This window comes from Scophthalmus maximus, chromosome 2 (genome assembly GCF_022379125.1).
Source record: "Scophthalmus maximus strain ysfricsl-2021 chromosome 2, ASM2237912v1, whole genome shotgun sequence".
NCBI classification, from domain to species: domain Eukaryota; kingdom Metazoa; phylum Chordata; class Actinopteri; order Pleuronectiformes; family Scophthalmidae; genus Scophthalmus; species Scophthalmus maximus.
This window is the reverse complement of record NC_061516.1, coordinates 28,694,914-28,721,668: the sequence shown is the minus strand read 5'-3', so window position 1 is coordinate 28,721,668 and position 26,755 is coordinate 28,694,914. Positions and strand designations below refer to the sequence as shown.

The following is a 26,755-nucleotide window of genomic DNA, read 5'->3' as shown; positions in this document are numbered from 1 at the left end:
TAGACGGATGGCCTGTTTGTTTTCATTCCCTATGTCTCTCTCTCTCCCACTTTCTCTCTTTCTCTCCCTGCCCTCAACTTTATTCTTCTTCTCTCATCGTCCATCTAGACTCCGGTTGTCCAGCCTGCCCAGTTCAATAATGAATTGTCTCTGCTTTCCATCTAATTTCCCTCTCTGCCCACTTGTTTGATCACCCCTCCTAATTCTTCATCTCGCTCTTTCTTTCTCCATCCATGTGTTTTATATCGCCAAACAGTAGACCGTGAATGGCTCTCACTCGAGCCCTCATCTTTGTTCGTCCTGGCACCCGGGGTAATTCAACCTTCTTCAGTCTCGTACCTCCTCCTTTTCTCCTTCTGCCCCCCGCCTCCCTCCTTCTTCATCATTTTTACAGCATTCACCTTTTTCCATCCTCTCTGCTCCCTCTGTCCTTTTCTCTCCTCATCACTGGATGATTTGTTCAAGCTTGTGGTGACTATCTTATCCTTTTTAATATGCTTACTCTAATTCCTGTTCCCCATCACAAAGGACAGCAGATGAAAATTGGTGTGCAGTAAGGTTTTAACATTATGGGTTTAAAGATGAGTGGTTTTTTTTTTTTTTTTTGGCATTTCTATTAGACGGTATTTGGGATGATTTGACAATCCTCAGGCCAGAAAATTTTAAACCTGTCCTGCTCAAATAATTGTATTTGTGGTTTGGAGATGATGTGACACTAACCCCCAGTCCAAGCAAAGAAGATGGCGGAGAAGAAGAAAAAGAAGACGACATATCCACACATGTGAAAACTAATTAAAGCATGAATCATATCTCTCATCAAAGGCCTGAATTGTTCTCAGCAAGCTGATGTACTTGTCCATTGCAAGTGGCTATCGGGCAAAGAAATGAGGGCAGATAAAGCAAGCCTTGAAACAAACTATATTAACTGCATAAACAAGACATACTTTCATGGCAGATCCCATTAGGAAGAGGTTAGAAAAGGCCTGTTTTGTGTTTAGAGTATATGACATAGTTTTTGGAAGTAAGGCTACATCCAAACTACTACTAAAACAACTAAAATGTAATTTTAATACTGAAATGGTCTCCATCCACACAACCGTTTCAGTTCCATATCAGAATTAAACCCCATCTATACTAACACACCTGAAAAGGTATATAACACGTGACTATTCCTGTAAACAGGAAGCAGATTGTCTACTCTGCAGTTGGTTACTAAGTTACAGAAAATACTACGAACGAGAAACAACAATGGTGAAAAGGTGTTGGACCGACGGCGAGGTAGAACTACTACAGTCGGTACATGTTTACAATATTTTGCCTTTACAGCTAGTAGTCATGTCATGACTCATAAGAACCAATCAGGCAGCTAATGCAGGTGACTGTGTCAGTGCTACCAAACGTCTTTGGTTTTTGCCCATCCATACGCCAACGCATCCCCATAGTTTTTGAACTAAAACTGGGCGAGTAGCGTTTCGTTCTCAGTTTTAGGCGCTCAGAATCTCCGGAGTAGAGTGTTAAAAAGTCTTAAACGTAGCAGCAGTGATTTGTTTTATATCGGAAACTTATAGTAGTGGATGTATCCTAAGAGTACCAAGTGTACACAAACATAAAGAGAAGGCTGAACATGTCAGCTGTTTGCTTACATCCACTGACAATGGAATTGCCACCATGCAAAAAAAAATTGGAAGCACACTACCGTCTGAAATATCTGTGCGCGTGTGTGTGTGTGCTGTAGAACTACGATTTCTAAAGAAGAATTCAACATTTCGGGAAATATAAGATATCAGTCTTTTAATCTAAAACTCCAAGCCAAGCAAGAAAGAAAGCAATTAATTGAATCCCCCCCAAAAAATGATTAACTCTTACTTTAATAGGAACAAAAGGGCCCTTGCAAAACCAATATGAAAAAACACCACAGTACGCAGATGGAAGTGTGCAGATACTTTTTTTCTGTACATACAGTTAGGTGCAACTAAACTGGATTCTTCTTTAAAATAAACCCTGACATGTTCAGTAGCAGCAGTCGGTGCAGCAGATTTTATTATGGAAGTAACCTTGTCTGCACACCCACCCTCTGGATGTGCTAACTCCTGCCAGCTGGCTGCCTGTGTTAGTGTGTGTGACGCAGTGTAAAGGGTATGTGAAGCTTCATCGCGTGTGTGACCAGGCTTGTCCCCTGATGTGTCCCAGAGCTTGGCCTGACGCTCCATTGATTTGTATGGAAATACTGCCTGTTCACACAGCAGGTCGAACGCCCTCCCTCCCTCTCTCTCTCACTCATCAGTGTCCAGCTGTGGGACGCTCGCTGTGTTCTTTCATTTGAGTGAGGGTATGTGTGTGTAAGTGTGTGTAAGTGTGTGTGTGTGTGTGTGTGTGTGTAAGAAAAAAGAAAGAAAGAAAGTAAGAGAGAGACAGAGAGAGAGAGAGAGAGAGAGAGAGAGACCTTTGTGATGGAGTGAGGGCTACAATATGTGGCTGGAAGGATGAGATCACAAGATGGTGTGCGCGTGAGCTCATAAAGTGTGTGTGTGTGTGTGTGTGTGTGTGTGTGTGTGTGTGTGTGGCATACAGATTCAGCGTGTTGGTGTTTCAATATATGGGTGTGAACTCACATCTGTCTCTTGATGATACTATCATCAATCGATCAATCATTGCGCTGTTAATTCACAGTCCCTATCATTCCCACCCCCCACACACACATAAATGCTCCGACTTGCCCAAACAGGATCCACGGGGTGAAATACAATGACCAGAAGTACCATTCAACACTCTCATATCAACACCATCTATCCTTTTGTTTACCATCCATTCTTCCTCTTGTCCTCCTCTTCCTCCATTGCAATATGAGTCATTCCTGCCCTTTCCCTTTCTATTTTGTCATCCTCTCCACATTGCTGTCCTTGCTCGCTCTCTCTCTCTCTCTCTCTCCTCCCTTTCTTTCCCTCCTGCTCACAGCCCTCTCCCTCTGTCTCCATCCTCCCTTCTCTCCAGCTTTCCTTCCATCCATCCATCTCTCTCTCTCTCTCTCTCTCTCTCTCTCCCCATGCTCTTCTGTCTGTCTCAGTGCTCAGCTTAAGTCACGACCCTATTCTGTTCACGTGCTCATCACTAAATGACAAACCAGAGACAGCTTCCGCCTCTTAAAGGCCAAAGCGAGATGTGTGCAAAATCTATCTATCCCTCGCTCTCTCAGCCCTTTTACCACTCTTACAATGTGTTTTTTTTTAGCCACCCAGGGCCTCTCTCTGTCTAAAACTGCGAGTAATGGCACTATTCAATCAGAGAAAAGACCACACAGGCAGGAAAGGTCTTGTTGTAGCCTGCTGGAGCCTTTTTTTCCCCCGAACATCATTTTCCATGTTCTATTCTGTGGCAGAGTGGCAGCCACTTCACATTTGGATACATTTTGCACGCACCAAAATAGACTTGCCTAATCTTGGTTTACAATTTTTGCAGAATAGACTTTACCCGCCTTTGGAAGCTGACGTGGAATATTTATGAGGTAAATTCATCACTGACATCATTAAGAGCATCACCAACAGGAGTGAGTTTTATGACACCAGTTGTTGTTAGTCTCAGGACGCCCAGATTATTCCATTTTCCACTACATCACTGCATATATCGTGTTATAGAAACTCGACTTTCACTGTTGGTTTGTTTTCCTTTTAACTTCCAAAATGAAATCTAAACCAAGTGGCACAAAAAAGTGCCACGAAAAAAAAAGACAGGGAATCTGTGGAGTAATCGGTAACTTTTCTTTCTTATTTGTGCAGTTGTTGGTTCAAGCCATTCACTGCGGGCAAACCTTTGAAGACGACGGACCAGCGCTGGAAACTAATAATGGTTTGCTGCCGTGCTTTGCAATGAGGCAACAGTTTGATATGACTTTACAACTATGCCGTTATTAAACAGGAGAGAGTGACCTCACAGGGGCTGTCACTGCGATTCAGAAAGCTGTGCAATCTCATAAGCCTCATGTGGAGTTCAGACAGAGAGCTTAGAGTGTTTATGATATCGAAGATGAGATAACCATCTCCTACTGCCCTCATGAAGTCATCACAACATCACGGGCAAAATGACCGGTCCTTCAGATTCCCTCTCCAGCCTCATATCCAAGCAACATTCCTCTGCCTCTTCAGCTACAACCGACCACATTCACGAGAACGTAGCATGACATGAGAGACATATTCACTTTATGGCTCAATTTTATGCTGCTCCTCCTCTACAAACTGTGAGGTGAGTGCAATGGGATGAAGTATGGGACAAATATGACCCTGCATGGAGCCGTGCGTGGCTGTGCGTGGAACTACAGCATAAAAGGCACCGTCATAAATCTGGTTTTAAGGTGCAGTGTCTGTGGATGTTTGTGTAAGTGTGAGTGGACCAGGTCTTTACTCTCCTATGACGCCAAAAAAGGCCCCCCTGGGAGTGGATAACCCTAAAAAAAAAGTGGTCTCCGGGGAGGACTCTGTCCTGCAGTTTATTAGGAAAATGTCTGTTTTTAGGATTCGAGTGTACAAGTTCAAGTTGAGGGTGAGGATCATTTTCACTGGTGAATTAAAATGTGTGTTTACTTTACTTGAACACAAACATGAGGGATGCAACCATTCCATTCGATGTAAAAAAACAACATCGAGAAAACGCAATACCAAATTTCACTGTGGCCTTTGGTGTGTGTGTGTGTGTGTGTGTGTGTGTGTGTGTCAAGTATTACTCAGTACTAGCTGGCAGCCATGTAGCTCAATAGTGGAATTAGGGTGATATTGGATATTGGATGGACTACACCACTTCACTGTCATGGACGGCTGAGTGCTTACAGCAAACATCACTTACTGCACACATTCACTCCCTCACACATACACACACACACGCATAATCCAACACATGATAACATCTATGTAAGACACACATACGCACGTGCCTTTTATGATATTTGGAGCCTGAAAGTAAACGACATAAGTAGAAGACGTTTAAAGAAATGTCTTGGTTGTTTTTTTGGATCGGGGGGGGGGGGGGTTTCAGGGCGATTTAGGGAAGGAAAGTGCGGTACTGCACATTAAGCGTGTTCTTTCCTTTATGTGAGCACACATAAAGCTCTTTTATATCATTTTAGATAATTTCTCGGTCGCACAGGCTCCAGCTAAAGCATATTTCGCTCCTTTTATCAGCTTTTTTTATCGCCCCATCCTCTTAACAAGCATTTTCCTGTCTCCTTTTGCTAAGTACGTTCTTTTTTCACACCCTCTCTCCTCCTTTCGTCAATCTTCCCATTTTGCCAACTCTCATTCACAGTCATCACACACACACACACACACACACACACACACACACACACACACACACACACACACACACACACACACACACACACACACACACACACACACACACACACACACACACACACACACACACACACACACACACACACACACACACACACACTCATTTCGTCTTTTCTTTTATCGTCAGTCCACTCCTCTCTCAGCATTTATGCACTTATACATTTTGCATTGCAGACGTGATAAAGTATATAGGTGTAGCCAATTTCTTGAATCAATCTGGTACTTTGGAGTGCATAACATATTCATTGTAATGTTTTTAGTGCATTTCTGCAGTCATTGCTTCCTGGGGAGGAATAATGTCGATTCAATTGCAATGTTTGAAATAGAATCTCTCCTGTTTGTCTTCTCATTTCTCAGACTTCCATCTATCTCTAGAGAGCCCCATCTTCTTTCTCTGCCTTCTCCTTTCTCTGTCCTTCACTAATGTGTCTTCACTCTCTACAGCGTCTTTGTTCACCTTTCTGTAGGGATGCGTTCAGATAACTGGTTCCATATTAGATCTGGCTCCAAGTTGTCAAAATACGTAGATTTACTGTGGATGTTCTAATTCCGATACCAGTTTTGGAAATTTCTACGGTATTGCTGAAAATTCTGTGTCGGCCATTGGCAAGTAACCAAATCTATGCACCGATCCAATACCACGTCTTTAAAACAGTTTCACACAGATAAAACTGAACGTTTATTTTTCCACAAAACACTTCTTTGCCACTCCAAAACAGCAGTCGTGTCTTTAGAGCGGCGAGGAAGAAATGATTTCTGGTAGTATAGCATTAGCCAGAGTGGGTGAAAATGTAAGGAATTGGCAATAATTCTCCTGGGACAGTCCCACAAGTAAAAAGGCTATATGTAGCGGATTGTTGTTTTATACTGTCACTGTAAAAGATATAGACTAGTTTCGACTAATATCGATTAATCTGTCATTCATTTTCTTGATTAATAAATTGTTTTGTTTGGTCCATAAAATGGTGAAAAATATTGATCGTGTTTCCCAAACCCCAGGTCAATGTTTTATTGTGTCCACAATCCAAATTAGTTCACTGTCATAGAGGAGCAGAGAAACGTGAAATTTGGCTGAACCAATTAATCGATTGTCAAAATAGTTGGCTATTAATTTAGTAGTAGATTACTAATGGATTAATCGATTAACTGTTGCAGCTCTAATAGAGACTTTAAGTATTTTATTTTTCTAAATTCTGTCTGCATGTTCACAGTTTTTAAAGGAATTGTTATTTATTCCATGATTTATTTAGTTTTGAAGTTGTTGCTGCGCTGTTTTATACTGTTACTGTTTCAAAATCTAAAGGTCTTTTATTTTTTATAAGCTGTGGCTGCACTTTGAGTATAAGTATTTTTTCAAACGCACTGGCTTCGGATCAGTACTCGGTATCAGCTGACACACAAATTCCGGGTAGATTTACCCTAAACTTAACCTAAAGCACTTTTGTTGCCTAATCCTAACCCCAAACTGGGCTGGGGATGCAGACTTCTGGTGGCACAGTCACGCACTTCCCACGACTACCATCCACCCCAGTTACCTCCTGGCAACGCTGCTGTCATTTATACTGAACATGTAGCGCTTCATCAAAAAAACTTAATAGATAAAAAAAAACCTGCCTCTTGAGGAAATCCAGCTACCACAACGCAAGTGGGAAAACAGTTGCAGTAGATCATTTCTATGACAAGGGGCTGCATGAGATTACATATAGAGCATGTTTGAATTTAGTCACTTTCTTAAAGGTCCTGAACGTAATACCATTTTATATCATTATATAGATATCAATCTAGTCATTATCTAGTGGCTCTGCTTCTCCCCAAACTCTTTTTTTTTTTAAAGTGTCTTTTAATTCCTCCATTCTTTCGTCCTTATGCACTGACCTTGTTTCCAGTCCTGGATCTATTGCAGAACTTTTTCTCATTTGCCTGCCCCCCTTCTCCTCTCTATCAAATCACAAGCACGGGGAAGAAATGGGGCAGACACTGCATACATTTACTGTACTGGCACACACCCATAAATACACACAGGAAGTGACAGACAGGGGAAGCATGGCCACAAGGGATGGGGAGAGAAAGAAAGAGAGAGAGAGAGAGAGAGAGAGAATGAGAGAGGGGGATAGCTGACACCAATATGCTGTTCTATTTGTCTGTTCATATTGGTAAACACCACCTCATCTGGCTTTAACGCCGTTTTCACGGTGACACCCCGAGCGTAATTGTGACACATTGTCCCGCTTCTTGCCTTTTTTTTTCAGCACCTACCGCATGCTTGTCACGTGTGCACACGCATATACACACAATCACACACATGCGGTCAGACAGTGTTGCAGATCTGTACACAGACACAGTTTGACAGAGACACACGCACACACACACACGCATGTCACACTTGTCTTGCATTGTGTTTGCTTACTGGCTTTGCTCCATCCATCACACCACGACAGCCAGTCGCTGTGGATTAGAGCCATGTCGGCCTCAGCAGACAAATCAATGGTGAAATATATAAATAACAACACAATTAAACCAATTGAGTGATGGGCAGGCAACAAGTGGCCCTCTGTAGTGACAACTCCTGGCAGCAGGGGGCGCTGGTGAGCTTCCAAGCCAGTGGAGGGAGAGAGGGAGGGTGGGTGGTGTGAGGTTTCCTTTGTTAGTTCCCCCATCAGTCTCCCCACTCCTTCAACTACAATGTGTGTATGATTGCAGAGGAACACAGTAGGCTTGTACGTGTGTTGGCAGTGCAGCGGCTGGATAATGACCTCACCCTCGCAAATTATTTTCATCTGAACTTGAAAATAGTTCAAGAACGTACGTTAGGAAAAAAAAAAAAAAACTCAAGCCTGTTTCTCACCATCGATCACTGCACAGAACTCAGACGCACAGTTGGCCCCTGGAGCCCCCAGCAGCATCATTCACAGGCCTGTCTGATCATGAATAAAAATGATTCATGTGTTGTGGGGTGGGTGAAAAGCGAAGTGCCTGGCCTTGGAACTTGGAGAAGCCGGCGAACCAGGCGGGAAAAAAAATCCAACAGAAAAGTAAAGAGAAAGAATAAAGGAACAAAAGAGAAGGATGTAAACTGGAGAAATGCACAAATGAAAGCAGGAAACTAAAAATAGAGGAAGAGACTCATGAAGAGGCAACTGGAGTTGCCTGAAAAGGAGAGGAAAAGACAAGGGAAAGAAAAAAAGAAAATGCCGCCAGCTGCTCCCGATTCCTCGGCGGAGGAGTTGAGTGGCGTTTTTATGAAGAAAAGACAGGACGCCGAACTGCACCCACTTCGCGACAGCCTGGCACACACACTCCAGGGTAAAATGCCCTGCACCGCTGCACACACTACGACTTCTCTGTGCCGGTGTGTGTGCGTTGATGTGTGTGTGTGTGTGTGTGTGTGTGACTAGGAGCAGGAATGCACTCAAAAATGCTAATGCAAACCACATCTCCATAACCTGCATTTATGCGTGTTCATTTCTCGCATTTCAGAGTTTCTTGCTTATGGCTCTTAAGTCACTTTCATGTCAAATCTCAAACGGACACAAACACACACATACACACTCACATCCCAGCGTGATGTAGCTAATAGCAATAATTAATAGGCTAAATTCTGCTAATTGAACTCACTTATGCTGAACCTCTCTCTTCCTCCCACTCCTCCACTTCACTTTCATTCTCTCTGGACTCCAAGACAATGCTTTTAGTTTTCATTTTAAATCTGCATCTGATTACGTTAACGTAAACCCATTTTCAATATTCTCTCATTTTTACAGCATTAGCTGCACCTGTCTTTATTCCACGGTGCCATCCCCCTACAATGCATTCAAACCTCCTCCTCACACACACACACACACACACACACACACACACACACACACACACACACACACACACACACACACACACACACACACACACACACACACACACACACACACACACACACACACACACCTCCTTCTGTTTGAAGCCTTGAGGAGAGAAGAGAAGCAGAAGAAGAAGAAGAAGAAGAAGCAGTGTTCGGATGAGTGTGCATAGTGTGGAACAGAGGATGGATCTGGGAGGGATGTGGGGAGGGACAGCCATTAGCCACGCCAGCTGTTTCTCTTGCATATTAATACACAAGCAGGCAGGCAAACACACACACACACACACACACACACACACACGTGAAACATGCAAACTCATGTTGGGAAGACAAAATCTAGTGAGTCATGCAGAAATTTCAGATACACATAATCTACATTAAACATCAAAGTCATGCAACATAATGCATTATGCAGATTCATCACAGGTTTCTGTAGACATGCACACACAAGCACATACATATTATAAAAGGTGTGTGGGGAAATCAGAACTGCATAACATGCAGATAAAAGACATGCAACAGATCTCCATATTCATACACAGCAGACACAAGTAATCAGAACTAGCCCAGGACTCATGTGGACGCACAAGATTTACAACGTCAAAACATTCCATCCAGATTCTTAACAGATACGGTGGTGGACAAATTCACATGCACACACGAACCCAAACCATCAAGAGAGGAAAAAAATCAGACAGTTAAAATATAGATATGTGCATAAAACACACTTCCACAGGAGATGCACGCTGTGAAGATAAGTAGCAGATGTGGCGGCACAGGCACACACAGTCTAAATCAAGCGGTTCAGTTTGATAGAGGTATAGAGAGAGGAAGAGAGACAAACTGTGGAGGAGATAGGGAGGTGATGATGTCAGCATGCACAAAACAGGACCCTGAAACCACCAAACAGAAATCTGCCAACATGAGTTGTGCTATTGACACGTGTTTTTTCTCTTTCATGAAAAACCTCCATAAAAATGTTGAATAAATTTCAATATTTCTTCTCATAAACTCAATAACTGTGCAAACAATGATATTTTTAGTCTCGGAGCCAAGTCAACTTCACAAAGTAGTACGATAATAGCATTGGAGGCTGGTGTGACGCTATTATGATCTGCTTTATCCTTAAGGAACTATATATGTTCAATTATAATCTTAATCTTAACCATAAATGCTATAGGGAGTTGTAAAGTGCCTTATCAAATGAAACAGACATCATGCTCTCTTTGGGAAATCCACATGTGGAACTCCTCACCTACGAAAACAGTTCACAAATAAAACAGTTGTAAACTTAAGCTGACCGTTTTTGAAAAGAGGTCAGGCTTCTGGCATCTAGTGATGGGTGGTGAGGTTCTCTTCACAAGCTGTTCTTTGTGGCATTACGACTCTTTTTTTTTTTTTTTTCTTGTATGTGTTTTTTTGTAGAGTCGTGTGTATTTTGGACCCATTGTGGGACAAGCAAACTAGGCTATGACTGCGGTGGTATGTGGGACTGGTTGATGTTAAGATAATGGTATCAGCATATATGTCAGCCCACAAAGAATTGCAGTACAGAGATGCCAAATGTTGTGTTTAAAGTAATTTAGTAAAACAGTTGATAGGTATTTTTAAATTAACTTTATGCCCCACCCTACATATCCTAAGGACAAGCTAAATACTGTATAAACTGGTAATACCATGTAAAGGGTTGTTATTATGAATTAGGTGACATGTTTATGTATTTATTATTGATGGTTTACTGTATAAACTGGTAATTACAGTGGTAGAAATCGCACTTGATGCATTTCTCACGCATCTATAATACATCAGGCCCGCAGACATTTCTTTCTTCCCTGTTGTACAGCAGAGGCAGATAAGTATATTGAAATATAAAACTGAAGCTTCTATCGGGCCCTTCCTTGTGACAGCTGAAAGGAGAGGCAAGCCTGTTTTTACCAGGCATTTGCTCACGGGCCTGGTACTACAGTGCAGCATTAGTTCAAATATCATGAGGCAGATAGCTACAAGGCCGTGGAGACTGTGCACCCTAATGGCACCGATGCCCGGGCGAAGCAAGGAGAAAAACAACACCTGGATAAAAGACAAGAGTGAGGAAAGACAGACAGATAACTGTGGGAAAAGAATGTGTCTTCCAACCCCAGACAACACGCAGACAGTCTTATAAAACAAAGGACAAACAGAGTGACAGGGAGAGGAATTCAAAGGAATTCAGAGACAGATGCACGCAAAGACACATACACACACACACACACACACACACACACACACACACACACACGCACACACACACACACGCGCGCAAAGACACACACACACACACACACACACACACACACACACACACACACACACACACACACACACACACACACACACACACACACACACACACACACACACACACACACACACACACACACACACACACACACACACACAGCAGAAAGTAATAAGTGTTGTGACATATACACTGAAACACTGAGACAGGGAGAGAGATGATCGTAATGTTAGTAGATACACACACACACACACATGTATGCACGCACATACATCTCTCTTATGAAAAATCCTAACTGTGGCTCAACACCGCAATATTGTCTGAAAATGTCAAGGCTTAGATGAAAGCCCCGCTGGGACAAAATGTACTGTCAACACACACAGGGCTCAATCTGTTCTCGCAAAGACATATGGCTTTCATTTATCACATTCCATGCCGAGACAAATTGTTTTCCCAAAATCTCGACGTGCATCACAACAAGGATGGTAAAGATGACGCAAAGACAAAATGTCACCACAACGGAGAGGCGGACGGAGAACCTGAGTCAGAGTTATATACAACTGCAGGACCCGTATATCAAGGTACATTCTCTTAAAGCTGCGGTGCCAGATTTGAGTTTTGTTTGGCTGAAATCCCGTCAAATTTCATCTGCTTTAATAACTAGACTAGATTTTATCGGCTGATATTTTGGCCCATCACAGATTTATGGGTATGGGCTTATATGTTGTCCGATATTACAAACCATGATGACATTATGAAAAAAGATCGCAGACAAAGAGAAAAGATTCTTTGTACAAAATTTTGCAACTTGCTTATTTCCATTTATAGACCTGAGGCAACTGAACAGAAACAATAAAAACCTCACATACACTCAGAATGGATCAACAACATATAACAACAACCTATACACATGTACAGTATATCTACCAAAATGTTTTACTCTTTCCAAAATCTTCAGAATCTGCTCCAAACACCCTGTATCGGTCGGGCTCTATTGCAAATTTGTTTCCTAAATACAGGTGAACCAAAGTTCAAAGAACACAGAACCCTTAATATTCTATTTATTAGACTTTTGGTAACTTCCCCTTTCCCAAGGGCCAAATAAACAACCTATATTCAGCCCTGGGGAGGGGGTATAAAACAAAATAATTCCTTAAACTTCAGCTTAGCATAATGGGTTTGTGCTCTTATAATTAACCTTCTCTGCTTTAAAAAATATATATACGAAAATAGAATCCGAGCATCAGCCCAGACTGAAATCTGCCCTTGGTTATTTTTTTCTGTTATGCTTTCCAAGCATCAGTGACTTGGCTTTAATACGTTATAATCTGTCTCTATATACCCATAAACCCTTGCGTTGCGGAGCAATTTCCTGTTCATATTATGTTCTCACTGCTACCACAACATGCTGCAGTTGTCTGGGAGGAGTGCAGAGAGGGTTGCGTTCACGGTATCGCTGTAAAGTCGAACGCTCCGCTCTCACCTGGACAGATGAAGGACGCAAGGCAGCTCCGGAGTTCATCGAAACTGCTGCAAAAATGTTCGATGCGAAACCACCCAAACCACCCCACCTGAAATTGAGGCTTAAGGCTTACTCACAAACAGAAAAAAATCCCTAATCTTTCACTTGATTCCGTACAGAAGGCAATGGGGTGTGAATGAAATGGTACAACATATGCACACTAACTCTGACAGGAGTGATAGCTTTACCTGAAAAACCACAGGGACCCAGACACACTGCACACAAAAACACACATTCGCACCATATGTGCAACACACACATCTTGAGCCCCTGCTTTAATTACAGTTGCCTATACTTTTTTACTGTGTTTCACGCTAATTAGACAGAAGTGGTGTGTCGCGAGATAAACGATCCCATGTGGCACCCGTATTTGGATTTTTATCACAGCATCACACCCACACATTGCACACACAAACAGACATGCACAAGGAAAACACACCGGTGTGAGCATGCATGCTGGACGCGCGGACCGATGACACAGAGGCGGACGCATTTACGCTCGCACATGCACAGCCACTCAGATATGCATACGCACACGGGATACTAATTAGGACATGCTGCGTTTGATGTTTATAAAAAGAAAAGGAAAAAAAATCCCATCAGCAAACCTCAGTTTCCTGTTGAGTAGGGCTGTTGGATTTTAAAAACGTCTTTACAGGCTACCATGGCAGGGAGGTGCGACTCGCTGGGTGCATGACGCCAAGCTCGTAAGGCTTTACCGCGGCGCTGCCACTGTCGCCACCAACCTCTAACCTGTACCTTCTCCCCCTCCAAACACCACCCCAACGCTGGCCACAGGACCGCACCCTGTCCTGGGCCTCTGTTTATAGATGGGAGGTGAGTTCTATATGTGTGTGTGTGTGTGTGTGTGTGTGTGTGTAGGGGTGGAAAAGTTTTCACTTTCTTCCCTTGGGGCGCAGTCTTGCATTGTGACTCCCAGCTTGTGAAAAACCTGCGGTGTAGCAAGCGGGACACTGGAGGCCAAGAAATGGACCTGGCACTCGGATTTTATTTACCCTTGAATTGATCCAAGATGGTAGCGGAGATTCCTAACTAACAATGCAGATGTGGGCCACTTTTGTTCATTAGCAGAGGCCATATTAGTTTAGCCCGGGGTTAAAGCACAGGGGATGGCGAGGGATATTAACTTAGGGCTCTTTTTCAGTTGGGGTCTTAACCTTCCTCCACCTCTATCTCCCTTCCTTGTATTCTCTTCTCTTCGCTCTCCTGACCTCTCCCTCTGCCAGTTTCACTTAACTTGACCCCTGACCTGTGAGCTCCGCCCAGCCAGTGGTAGGGTCCTCCGTGTCAAACACCGTCTGTGAAAACACTGCTGGTCAGATAAGCTAAAGAGAGAGAGCTGGGCCAAACAGGAGACATGATGTAGGTGAAACATTTAAGGGCAGCAGGGCTCAGAGACCCAGCAACCCCACCCCCTCTTATGTGGACAACACAATGGGATACGCAAAGTCAAGTATCAACACTGTGGCAAAACTGATTCCGTGTTGAGAAAACATTACACTGAGATAAGTGGAATAAAGTACCACACATTATGACTGCTTCTATTTCCAAGTCGTAGATAACAAGATGCTGCTAGCTGGAAGATAAGCTGGTGCAAGTAGTCGGGCAAACATACTGTACAGTTCCCAGCCTGTATAAACACAGAGCACTGCAGAGGGGTGGTCCGGGCCCGTCACGTGACACAATACACTTCATTACAGAGATTAATCAACATTTTCAATTTCAGTTCATTGTTTTTACTTAAAGCATGACTTTGCCAAACTGTGGTGGAGAAGTGTTTCTCTACTGTTTCTCCCTGATGTTTTAAAGTACAGCCTTGGGAGGAAAGTCTCCACGACAGAGATGTGCAGTGTTGAAATTGAGGATTATTTTGTTGACAAAATAATCTCAAATCTCAAGTAGCTCTTCACCCAGTAATGTAATGATTCAAATTGGGTGTTGATTTTCTGATTTCCATTCTTGTGAACACTTCAAGGACCCATCTCAAAGATTACCTTTAATAATAAAATTAATTTAGACTGAAATGTCAGAAAATTGTGAGCGCGAGGTGATGTCCATAAAGTGTTTTACTTAGTCGGACCAACAGACCAAAGCACAAGATGAAATCAGTCGCTTTTTCTTGCATGTAAATGTTGTGTCGGCGTCAATAACATTCATTCAAACAATCATTAGTTAATGCAGCAATTCTTTGATTAGCCTAGTGGTTCAGTAGTATATCAACAGTTTTCAATTTCAGGTTATTATGTTAGATTTAAGATTAATTATTGCTTTCATTTCCTTCCAAATGGAATCCTCTGCTGGGTTCTCTAAAAAAGTTGAATAAAATATATCCCTCAAGGCTGCACTGGGAAGAGAAATATCACTTCTGAAATGAGCAGCAGAATGAGCCGCATGACACTTTTTCAGATTTACAAGCCCAACTCTGCTCCCTGCTATCCTCTTTAAAAAGGCAAAAATGTCCAACTCTTTCATTCTGAATAAGGAGACTCCAACAGGTTTCTGTCACTGGGATGAAAAACCAAGCCTAGACACTCAGCGCTCTCAAAGAAAGAGCCTTTTAAATCCTCTGACAATGAGCGAGACGGATAAGGAGAGGGAGAGAGAGAGAGAGAGACACACACACAAACAGAGAGAGAGACAGCGATAGAAAGGTGTAAAACGGAGAGGATAACGAATGAGTGCGCTGCTGAGAGGGAGCCTTAATGATGTCAATGTGATAAGTCTAAAACGAGGTGGAAATTGAAATGAGTGCTGCCACGGCGGTGGTCGGCGGGGAGAGTGAATAGGAGTTGTGCTGAAGCCGCCGCCGCCGCCGCCGGTACATTCATTCGCTTAGATTAGCTGGGGGAGAAAAAAGGGAGGAGTTGAGAGAGAAGTTAGACGGAGGAGAGGAGGAGATATCTGAAAACCTGAAAACTGAAAAAGCAAAATGGAAAAGCAGGTGACAAGGAGGGGACAAAGCAAGAACTAGCTAGAGAGGGAGAGAGGGTTTAAAAAAAATAGAAAACCAAGTGAATGAAAGAAAGAAAGAAAGAAAGAGAACATGGGGGAGACAAAGGGGGAGTTCAAGCCAAAGTCAATTGAACAACTAATGTGAATCGATTTGTTGCCTCTGCTTTTGCTCTTTTGGGAGCGAGTGACATTTTAAAGGCATATTTTATTATTGGGAGGGGGCGGGGCTGTTTGCCTGGCAACTGAACACACTGACAGCCTGCTGACAGCTGGACGGCATACACTGAATAGAAGAAATACTGCAAATGGACCGTGTGTGCCCAGGGATCCATTGTGAGTCTGGTGAAGTGTGTGTGTGTGTATGTGTATGTGTGTGTGTGTGTGTCATGTGTCAGATAACATAGAGCAGGAACATGGAAGTGTGTGGGAGTGTACACTTGCTTCTGTATGCAGGTTTGTGGGTGTGCATTCTTGCGTAAATACTGTGTCTGAGTGTTTACCTAAAGGATAAGTACTGTAAATGGCTTGTGTTTTACTGGATGCATTGCATCATCAGGACGTGTGTGTGTGTGTGTGTGTGTATGTACATATATATGTGTTTACATATTCTATTAGGGAGGTGAGCGCACTTGCTTGCTTATGGCCACTGTGGGGTTCATCCTTCAACGTGTGCATTCTTGCAGCCGTGTTTGTGTACAGACATGTATATTGTATTGGCGCACGTGTGTTTGTGTGTGTGCGTGCATCCGTGCGCGCGTTAGAATAATTCATGGCAGTGAGTGAGTGAAATATGGTGGCCATCCAGAGGGCAGCCTGGAGTTCTGCCAATATGGAGGGCCAGCATTAATAATTAAAAACACTTTTACATGGAGGATCTCTGTGGTGTCTGCTCCTCTCTTCAAGGGCACATTCAGGACAATCACAAAGAGAAAAAGTTTGGAAACATTGCAAAAATAAATATATTCCAAATATAGCTCTGTGTGATACAGAGAGGTCATCACAAGGCATGGCTGCAAAACATCCATTAGAAAAAACTATTTTAGAGTCTGTTTCCTCCACAGCTGTCTGGCCAACTGGGTAATCTAGTTTCTTTTTTTTTTGTCTTTGTAATTGATTCAAGGTGTTTAGTTTGGTCTGTTCTTTTCCACTGAGCATACAGTCATTTTTGGTTCAGGACAATGAAGAGCCAAAGAGGCGTCTCAGGAATTCACTCAGTTGCAAGGACCTACATCCAAAAGCAGGGCGCCAAAATAAATAATTGAATCTGAGTAGTCTTAGCAGACCTCAGCAGACCTCAGACCTCAGCAGTCGTTGGTCGGAATCCAGTAAGTGTAGTAATCTACTTTTCATGGTATATGTAATCCTCGGGAAAGTCTTCCAAACAGCCTGCTGTGCTGAGGATTGGATCAAAACAAACAAACCAACATAGTTGTTCACCAGCGTGGCCATGTTCCAACCCAAAGGAGTCATCCTTAAGCCCCAAAGGCTGGCCAAGTATCTGCACAGGGCCAATCCATGGTTTATTGGAAACACTAATGACTAGCGAGGGAAATCAGCTTTTGCATATGAGCAATTCTGAGCCACATTATCACACATTGCGGACTCTGGCATATTATTTTTGAGTATGCAGCGTATCAAAAATGAACGCATATTGTTATTAAAGTCAAAGGCATACAGCTTTTCAGTGCCGCTTGGCCTCTGTAAGTCAACACAATTTCATCTGAAACAAGATGTTGGGGCATGACACAATGTGGAGTGTGGCCCACCAAAACAGTAGCTGGATAGAAGTACATGATAAACATTAAAAGGGCTTTGCACATAATGTATCCTAATCCAATCTAAAAGGATTTAACCAACAAGGTAAAAGGTTTAACAAATACCAGCTTTTTTTAATCTTACAGAGTCCAACAAGCTATATCAATCTTATGCAAATGCTCAAAAGCTCACTGAGGTCTGGAGACATTCTGATTACAACTTTAGTTAGTTTAATGATGAAATTGGATAGAAACCTAGGATACCATAGGTTAACGAATAGAGATGTTTCAATACCATTTTCCCCTTCCGATGCCGATTCCGATACCTGAACTTGAAGTACCTCTAATACCAGTGCATTTTAAAACTGAAACTTATATAACATATTTTAACAGCTGGCTCAGATTAACCCGTTAACTGTTAACGTGCAGCCACAGTTTAGAATCAGTCTGTATCTTTCACAGCAACAGTATAAAATGACAATACGGTACACATCGCCGTTTTACTTGTGGTACTTTCCAGCGAACTTGCCGGTGACAGTACAGCGCAATTGCCGTTTTGAAGCAGCAAAGAAGAAAGTGATTTCCAAAAGTGTAGCGTAAGCCAGAGCTAATGTATTCGCTGATGCTCAATCCAGCATTTTCATCAGTATTGGTGGCATTTCCAATACTGGTATTGGAATCAAAACATCTCTATTACCAACTATTATCTACCGTTAAAGTTTACTTGATCACATTTTCATGGGATGACATTTGAGAGGAAACTAGCCGTCCTAAAACAACAGAAGATACAGGAGATATTTTAACTCGAGAGAAGTAGTTTTACGTAGTTGAGACTTCTTTGCATCAGAATCACACTTTCTGCCAAAAAGGCAGCTTCGGTTCAGGCAAGAACAGGAGGTCATTAGCACCACTCACATGAGTTTATCATACGCTGATGTGGGTGATTAGAGGAGATCATCAGAGAAATCAGCTGCTCATCGAGTTATCACTTTGATCAGAACTATGGGTCCACAGTATGTACATACGCCCTAAACACAGGATCGCTGCTTTTGGTCATACAGAATATGACTGTCATTCAGCATAAGCTGAAAAAAATCTATCCACTCCCTAAACCCTCAGTCATGTGATTGAGTAAAAGATACTGACACTCCTGTTGTTATCTGTTATGCTGTTTATCCAGACATCTCAAGACATATTCCATTAACGGAATAACACATTATATTGGTTTCTTTTAAACATTGCTGTTGTACTGCACAGTAAAATATTGCTCTGTGATTTGACAGTAAAATTACTATGAATGGAGCCATTACAACAAGGTGCAATGTATTCGCTACAATTGGAAACAGTATTTTGGACTGAAATAACACTGGTCCCACGGCTAAGGAGCAAATCCAATGTTTCTAATAGGATGTTAGAATACTAGTGCCATGCTTCTCCTTTCATGTCCACCCCTCACTAACTACTCTGCTTGATATTCCCCTGATGTCTGTAATGTTGAGACACTGGTGTGGAGTTTAAACATGTTATATGTAAGTTTTCTCTGCCACAGTTCGCAGGTTCTTGCCGGAAGCGGTCAGTGATGCCAAACACCATTGTTGCGTTTACAAGACAAGGGATTATAAAACGCCGTCTGAGCCGAACTACTTCCTCAGGGCGGACTGGAGTCTACAGGGACTCGCTACTGGAAAGCGACAGGGCTAGCTGGTTAGCGTACTAACTTCAGTCTAATAAAATATGTGATTGCCATGGAAGAAAAATAAGCATTAACAATGGCGGTGCTTTCCACTGCAGGAGAAAGCTGTAAGCGAGTAAAGGGTTGTTTGATGCTTAACTCGTGTGTCTGCCAAATTTGGTAATGTAGCAATAGCAAAAATTTACATATAGCCCTTTAAGGTCATACTGACCTATTGTCAGTATCAACTAATCGATATCGGCGGAACTTGTCTCTGATAGTTGCTTCATGGGTGAAAACTAGAAAAGCATTACAATAGCTTATTTTCAAGGTGTCATCAGGTGTCAGTATTTTTCACCTTTCACACAACCACAGCAGGCTTTTAGACTAATAGTGACTTGTTATATGGCTGAGAAAAAGCTGCTAAAGTATTTAGACAAAAGGTTTGTTTAATGTACTAAACCTACAGGCTGAGACAGCTGACCCTCCTCAAAACCAGCCCCTTCCTTCTCTTGCAGTGAATCCACTTTTGCACCAGCAGCAGCAGAAGGACGACAGAGGACAAGATGACTGATAAGTGACTGATATGTGTGCTCTTAAACCTTTCTAAACTTAACTTAAAATTTTGGAGTCAGGAAGGAAATGAAATATAATTTGCATTCATATAGTGACATCACTGATGCTGCTCTAGTTCAGTATTTTGCTACATTCCAAATGTAAGGATAAAGGTCGACAACAACATGTAAAATTAAAAGAAATTAAAAGTTCCTCAACAATTTCCTACCCTGCAACCGCTTCCTACTCCTGGAACCCAGAGAGCACCCTTAGCCCCTAACCCCAGGAAAAAACCCTGGTATTGGTAATGTCATTGAGTAGCTGATATAATTTACATTTAATGAAAGAACATTTTTTAAACCAAAGCTTTATTTGTCGATAATGGGCATTATTTCGTTACTGTAATATGGCATAATTAGTATTTTTTCTGTACAGGGGTGTTTCTCCCTATCGTCAATCTTTTTGCCATTTCCTTTCCATGTGTCTTCAAAAATCCACTATCGGTGGACTAATTATCAACAACACATCAGTTAGCTAAACAAACTACAGTCATACCTTGACCAGTGCCTTTCTGCAGCATCAACATGATGCTCCTCATGATGAAGTTAAAAATAAAAAAAAACTCTATCAGGCCTCTAGTTGTGTGTGTGTTCAGTAACAGGCACAGATGTTTGTCGAATGTGAATCTCGGGGAAAAGAAAAAAAAAGGAAAAGGAGAACATTGCAACGTGTCAGTGCTCAGAGGGGTGTGATAGAAAGGTTGAAAATGAATCCCTTTTGCACAAACACACACGTGCACACGCGCACTCACATCCATTACCCCCCCGCCCGAGCCCCCACACCGCCACATCCCACCCACCATTCTCGTGGGTGTCGGAGTGAGAAATTAAATTTTTCTGATGAGAAAGTTTTTCCTTCCCCCATTTCTCCTCCTCCCTCTCTCTCCTCCCATCCATTCTTTAATTAATTCGCTTATTTATGAACTATTAATTTATGCACTGAGAGAGAAATTAACAGTGGTGCAGTCAAGTGTTCGGGCTGCCGCAATGCTTACAATAGATGATCATCGCAGAGGGACTGGCAGGAGTCACACACACATGCGCATGCACGTGAACACACACACACGCATAACAGAAATCCATAACACCATACATTCACTCAAAGGTAACTCGAGACTGGTGCTGCATATCAATGGGCAGTAAAATAACTGTCCGTCAGTTCTGTGGAGGAAACAACAAACTTCCATTTGCTTTTAATTGTTACATCTAAGCCTGAGCACTCCCAACCATTATCTTGACACAGTGTGGGAACAGGTGGTGTGTAACATGTTTTAATGTGAGGAAAATTAAGTGAATAATCCATTTTTTACTATACAGATCTATTACATTCTGCTGACAATGCGTTCACTATCACACTAAGCACAGTGTGGTGCAGAGAGAAAGTTGCTACGCCAACACTTCCTAGGTGAACGAAAACCAGGGGAAAAGTGAAGGTCAAAATTCACAAATATGAAATCCTCTTTGTTGCCATGAAAACGGCATTGTTTGTTTTGTGAAGCGATTAAAAAATGTTTTTGAATTGATCAAGATCAATTTTAGAAATGGTTTAATGAGTCTGATTGAAAAAGGCCATACAGACAGCAGTTGGTATGTAGGGGGCAAAAGGCCATCACCCATACAGAAATAATAAAATAATATATATTTACGATCCCTGGCTCTGGCCAAGACTTTCACAGCTATATGGCCACTCTCCATCCCTTTATGCTCCAGTCTACATCTACACGCTTCTCCTCAAGTTCCCACGCCCACACTTTCGCAGCATGCTACACATTTATCCAGTCTGTCATCCAGACAGTCGGTCAGTAATTCAGCCAGTCAGTCAATTAGGCAAGGCAGTCCATCAGGCAGTCGGCGTGGGCGGGAATAAAGCCGACATGCAGACAGGCCGGTCGGCCCCACGGGGCTAACGGAACACAACAAGACCCGTGCCGCCTCATTAGTAGGTTAACTGGCACGTGTGGGCGACCAGTGACTATTTACGTGTGTCTGCGTGTGTGTGTGGGAAGGTAGAGCAAGACGGGCGGAGCTACTAGTGAGTGACAGCGGCGTGGGCGGTGGGCTGTGTTTCGGTGGCCAGAGAGCGCACTCCAGGGAAGGTGACAGTGTGTGTCTGTGTGAAATTGAGTGTGTAGCAATGTGGTCAGCTGTGGTGGCATCTAAAAGGTTCACAGAGAAAAAGCGCCTGTGGGTGGACAAGCTGTTTGTCAAACACTCTGTTTCCATTTAGCGTGGACAAGCTGACCACACGGGCGCCGAAATGATCACGGGGGAATGAGCGCCACAGCATTTGTTGACCGGAGGTCGCCTTCAGACGGGATGAATGTGCACCCCTCAGGTTAATTTTCAAACATGGGTATATTCATATAACCTGGAAAATCAGTCCTCAAAAATATGATATTACCTAATAATTACCAATTTCTGCCTTACATTAGATCTGCCTTTGCACGATGTCCCCTTCTAATGTGGACTCTAAAAAAGACTGAAAGTTTTCACCAGTGGTCTACCAGTGTTACAGACTCGGGCGATTTTCATTATCTATTAATCTGTCAATAATTTCCTCAATAAATAGTTTAGTTGTTTGTTCCAAGAATTGTTATAAAACGATGAAAAAATGTGGATCATGTTTCCCAAACCCTGAGACGATGTTTTGATTTGTTCACAAACCAAATATATTCAGTCTATTGTCACAGAGGAACAAAGAAACCAGAAAATATTCACATATTCCATAAAATGTGCTTAAACTGATTAAATGAACATCAAAATAGCTGGCAATTAAATAAGTAGTTGATAACTAATCGATTAATTATTGCAGCTCTATAATAGACAGTGAGAAATATTAAATGAATGTTTCATCTAATTGAGAAATTTGCTGTTTTAGTCTGCCAGACTCCTACTGCACCAAGCAATTACAATCAACCCCACATATAAATCACTGATACTTCTAGACGCACAGGATGTGGCCATTTGTTTGCCTTAAAGGACCCTCAATGGTGAGTTTGTTTTGAAGAGCAAAAAGAAAGACAAATGGCAACAACGGCCCTGCAGCTTGTGACAGTGAATCTTTACACAGTCTGAACAGTTGAGTCAGTGTCAGGCTGGAGATCCAACAGTGGAAGTGGAATTGAGTAGAGCCCGACTGATATGGACTTTTGTGAGCCAATGCCGATATTGATATTAGGGAGTACAAGATTTCCGATACTGATACATCAGCCGATCTAAAAACACAAATAAAACCAAATATATAGAACTTGAATTAAGAAAAGACACATTTATTTTACGTCACATGTAAACATAAATGCAAATGTTTTCCGACATTGTTAATTCCGTACCATAAAAGATATCATATAGGTAAACATAGGCAGTGATACCAATATGTCTGTGAAAGGCCCATATCGGCTGATATTAAATTTAGTTTTGGCTTATTTGAAATTTTGGTAAATGTGCTCCTGCTTTGTGCCATAAAGCATTCTTACAAATCTGACCGTATGTCATATAACTTAAGTATTGATGATTTGCTGTTGTTGAAATACTTTGTGCGTTCAAACTTTCTAGAAAAAAAAAAGGACTTGAAGGATAATTATAACACAAGCCTTTGTTCTGTTTATCTGGGTATGCAACATGGACTGTTGTACTGCTGTTTTCATTATTTAATGTCTTTTATCCACTTTATAAAGCTGCAGGTGGTCGCCTAATGGTTCTTTTGTTCCAACTGTTCCAGTTACTGGACCACATGGGAAAATGTAGATGATACAATACTCTAACATCCCTCCACAATTAATGTCAAAGTGCCCTTGAGCAAAGCAGTTAACCTAATATTCAGTGGCAGGGGATTGTGGTTGTATTGGGTAATGACATCATCCAGCCTGTGTGTGTGTGTGTGTGTGTGTGTTTGTGTGTGTACACTGTTTTCCCATTAGTTGACCTACATGTCAAATAAGTTTGTTTCTTAAAGTTATCATAAATGAGGATTAAAGGGAAGGAAAAAAAATCTGTCTGATTTCAGGATTATTGACATTGACCCACATGCTGATTTTGGCGTGCCATTAATGGCAGGGATAACAAGGAACGTGAACTAATTGGTACTCGCACACACACAATAACACACACATGCACAAGACAGATGGACCAAGCAGACACATTATATCTCACCCACATATCGCGCGCGCACACACACACACACACACACACACACACACACACACACACACACACACACACACACACACACACACACACACACACACACACACACACACACACACACACACACACACACACACACACACACACACACACACACACACACACACACACACACACACAGCCCCCTCGAGCGTCCCAGATCCCAGATAGGCTGGTCCAGACTGGACCTCTCCACGCTCTGATGATTGACGGCTTGGCCTAAATGAACTGCAGCAGAGCTTTGTACATGTGTGTGCGTGTATGTGTGTATTCAGAGCTGAAGGGGGCTACCAAAGTCAATTATTGATCTGCAGGGGCCCCTAAAGCTACTAATCAAATGAAGCGGACGCTGAGGGGACACAAGAGGCACTTGAAAGTTTCTCAAGTTTCTTGGGTTTGCGCACACACAGCCACACACACGCACACACACAATATGTCAATCCGTTGTTCAGTATGCTTCCGTATATACGTGTGTGTGTGTGTGTGTGTGTGTGTGTGTGTGTGTGTGTGTGTGTGTGTCTGTGTGTGTGCGTGTGTGTGTGTGTGTGTGTGTGAGCGCGTGTGTGCGTGCGTCTACACGTACCCCAACAACCTTCCTGTCTGTCTGGGCCATCCATCAGCCTCGGTGACTGATCGGTTAACTCCAGCAGGTCCAGCTCCACAGATGGACTTTTCCCTGCCGCTAAAGCCCAGGGGGAGAAGCCATCACAGTGCCAGTGCCTCTCAGAGAGGCTTGGCGTCTGGACAGAAGCCCTGGAGCTTTGAGGGGTGACACAGAGAAGGATCAATGGTAGCCTTCAAGGATCTCAGGCCCTAATAGAATAGATGTGTATGTGTGTATAGGAAAGGCTTGAGGATGGATGAAAATAAAGTATGGAATGGGAAGATAGATAAGCACTTTTTGAAAGACAATCTATGAGACAAGAGGAGGATTTTTACTTTAATAGTACCAACATACAGTCCATATGTGGCGACAAGGTAAATAACAAACAACACCAGTCAAAAGAACAGAACATCCCAGATACAAATGTCACAGGATCAAATTTAGCTCATGACTCAGCTCTGTGTCACTCCATTTTCTCCCAACTGCTCGGCTGCAGAATAAAGAAGAAAAGATTTACAATATTCTTCCAAGAAGAATAGCAAATTGCAGCCATTTGGAAAAAGACTACCCAGCATGTTGCAATATGCCTTGGTGCAGACCAACAATACAGCATAATCACTGTTCCCACATCTGTTGACGGGGTTAATCAATGACTATACAGTGAGCGAATAGACTGCTGATTCCATATGCCCGGCAAAGAATAGACAATCATTGACTAATCAGAGCTTGATAGAAGCCACCTACAGTGCAGAGCAGCTGCTGTGCACAGTGAGACCAACTGTAATCACATTATATATTATTGATCTGCAAAACCGAGGATTAGGGGTTCAGATATTTCTTTCTATTTCTACTGGGAACCAGATCAGACACAATTTTCAAGGTCACGGGCGGAAAAATTGCAACCAGCAAACTTTGGGTTTATTGATATCAATCCATAGTTTGATCCATGGAAAAAATCAAAAAAACATCTATTTCTGTCGGCATTGTGAGGACGGCTAATTTTAATGGCTTTTTCCTCTCACACACATGTTCAAGCATACACCCCGTGACACACACACACACACACACCACACACACACACACACACACACACACACACACACACACACACACACACACACACACACACACACACACACACACACACACACACACACACACACACACACACACACACACACACACACACAGACACTCTGCCACTCAGATATTAGAGGTGGTGCTTCAGGCGTTGGAGGAGTAGCCGCAAACTGTCCGCACTGCACTGTGGAGATATTGATGTCTCAATACAATAAAAAGCAAAATAAACATTATTATCCTGATCGTTATAATTATCTTCAGCCCAGAGGCTCAAACTGAATTATTCATAGAGTGCTTAATTAAATGGGTAGACTTGGCTGTGTGTGCGTGTCTCTGAATGTGTGTTTGTGTATATGTGCGCCTCGTTTGCGCGACGCATTTTGGACAGTAACATTAAATGAAAGTAAATATTCAATCATTCTGGAGGGAATGAATGAGAGATGATGTTGTGACAGACTCGGCTAAGGGGGGGGGCGATGGATTACACACACATCCACATTCGCCCTTCACTGCGGTCCCCGTTGAGGAAAAGCAAGACAGACAGCCGATTAATGTTTCAGAGGGACAGGGCTTTTTTGTACACTTCTTACATTTAACAGCTGGCACAGTAAACAGCCAGTCACTGCACTACACAGCACTATAGCTATAAAACACACACACACAGACACATACTCAGCACAAAAGTGCGTAACAAAGCTGAATGAGACACCTCAAACGCAGTCAATAGGGAAGTCAAGGCCGCAGTGGTTAAATGGCAGCACAGCAGACAGTTATTACTTCTCCCTCACTGTGATTACTTTATCATCCACTGAATGAAAGCACATCCTTCGGCCCTGCCACTGATATCTCTTGGAGAATGTAGATGGAGTCACAGA

General features: G+C 42.5%; 1 protein-coding gene across 1 annotated transcript in view; it reads right to left on the bottom strand.

The window, feature by feature from the left end:
- The window catches only part of serpinh2 (serine (or cysteine) peptidase inhibitor, clade H, member 2), a 104,953-nt gene that overhangs the window by 76,316 nt on the left and 1,882 nt on the right, over nucleotides 1–26,755 (bottom strand). Inside the window, exon 2 of the mRNA XM_035625392.2 lies at nucleotides 24,780–24,955. The gene's annotated coding sequence lies outside the window, so the exon portion shown is untranslated. The remainder of the gene's footprint in view (nucleotides 1–24,779; nucleotides 24,956–26,755) is intronic.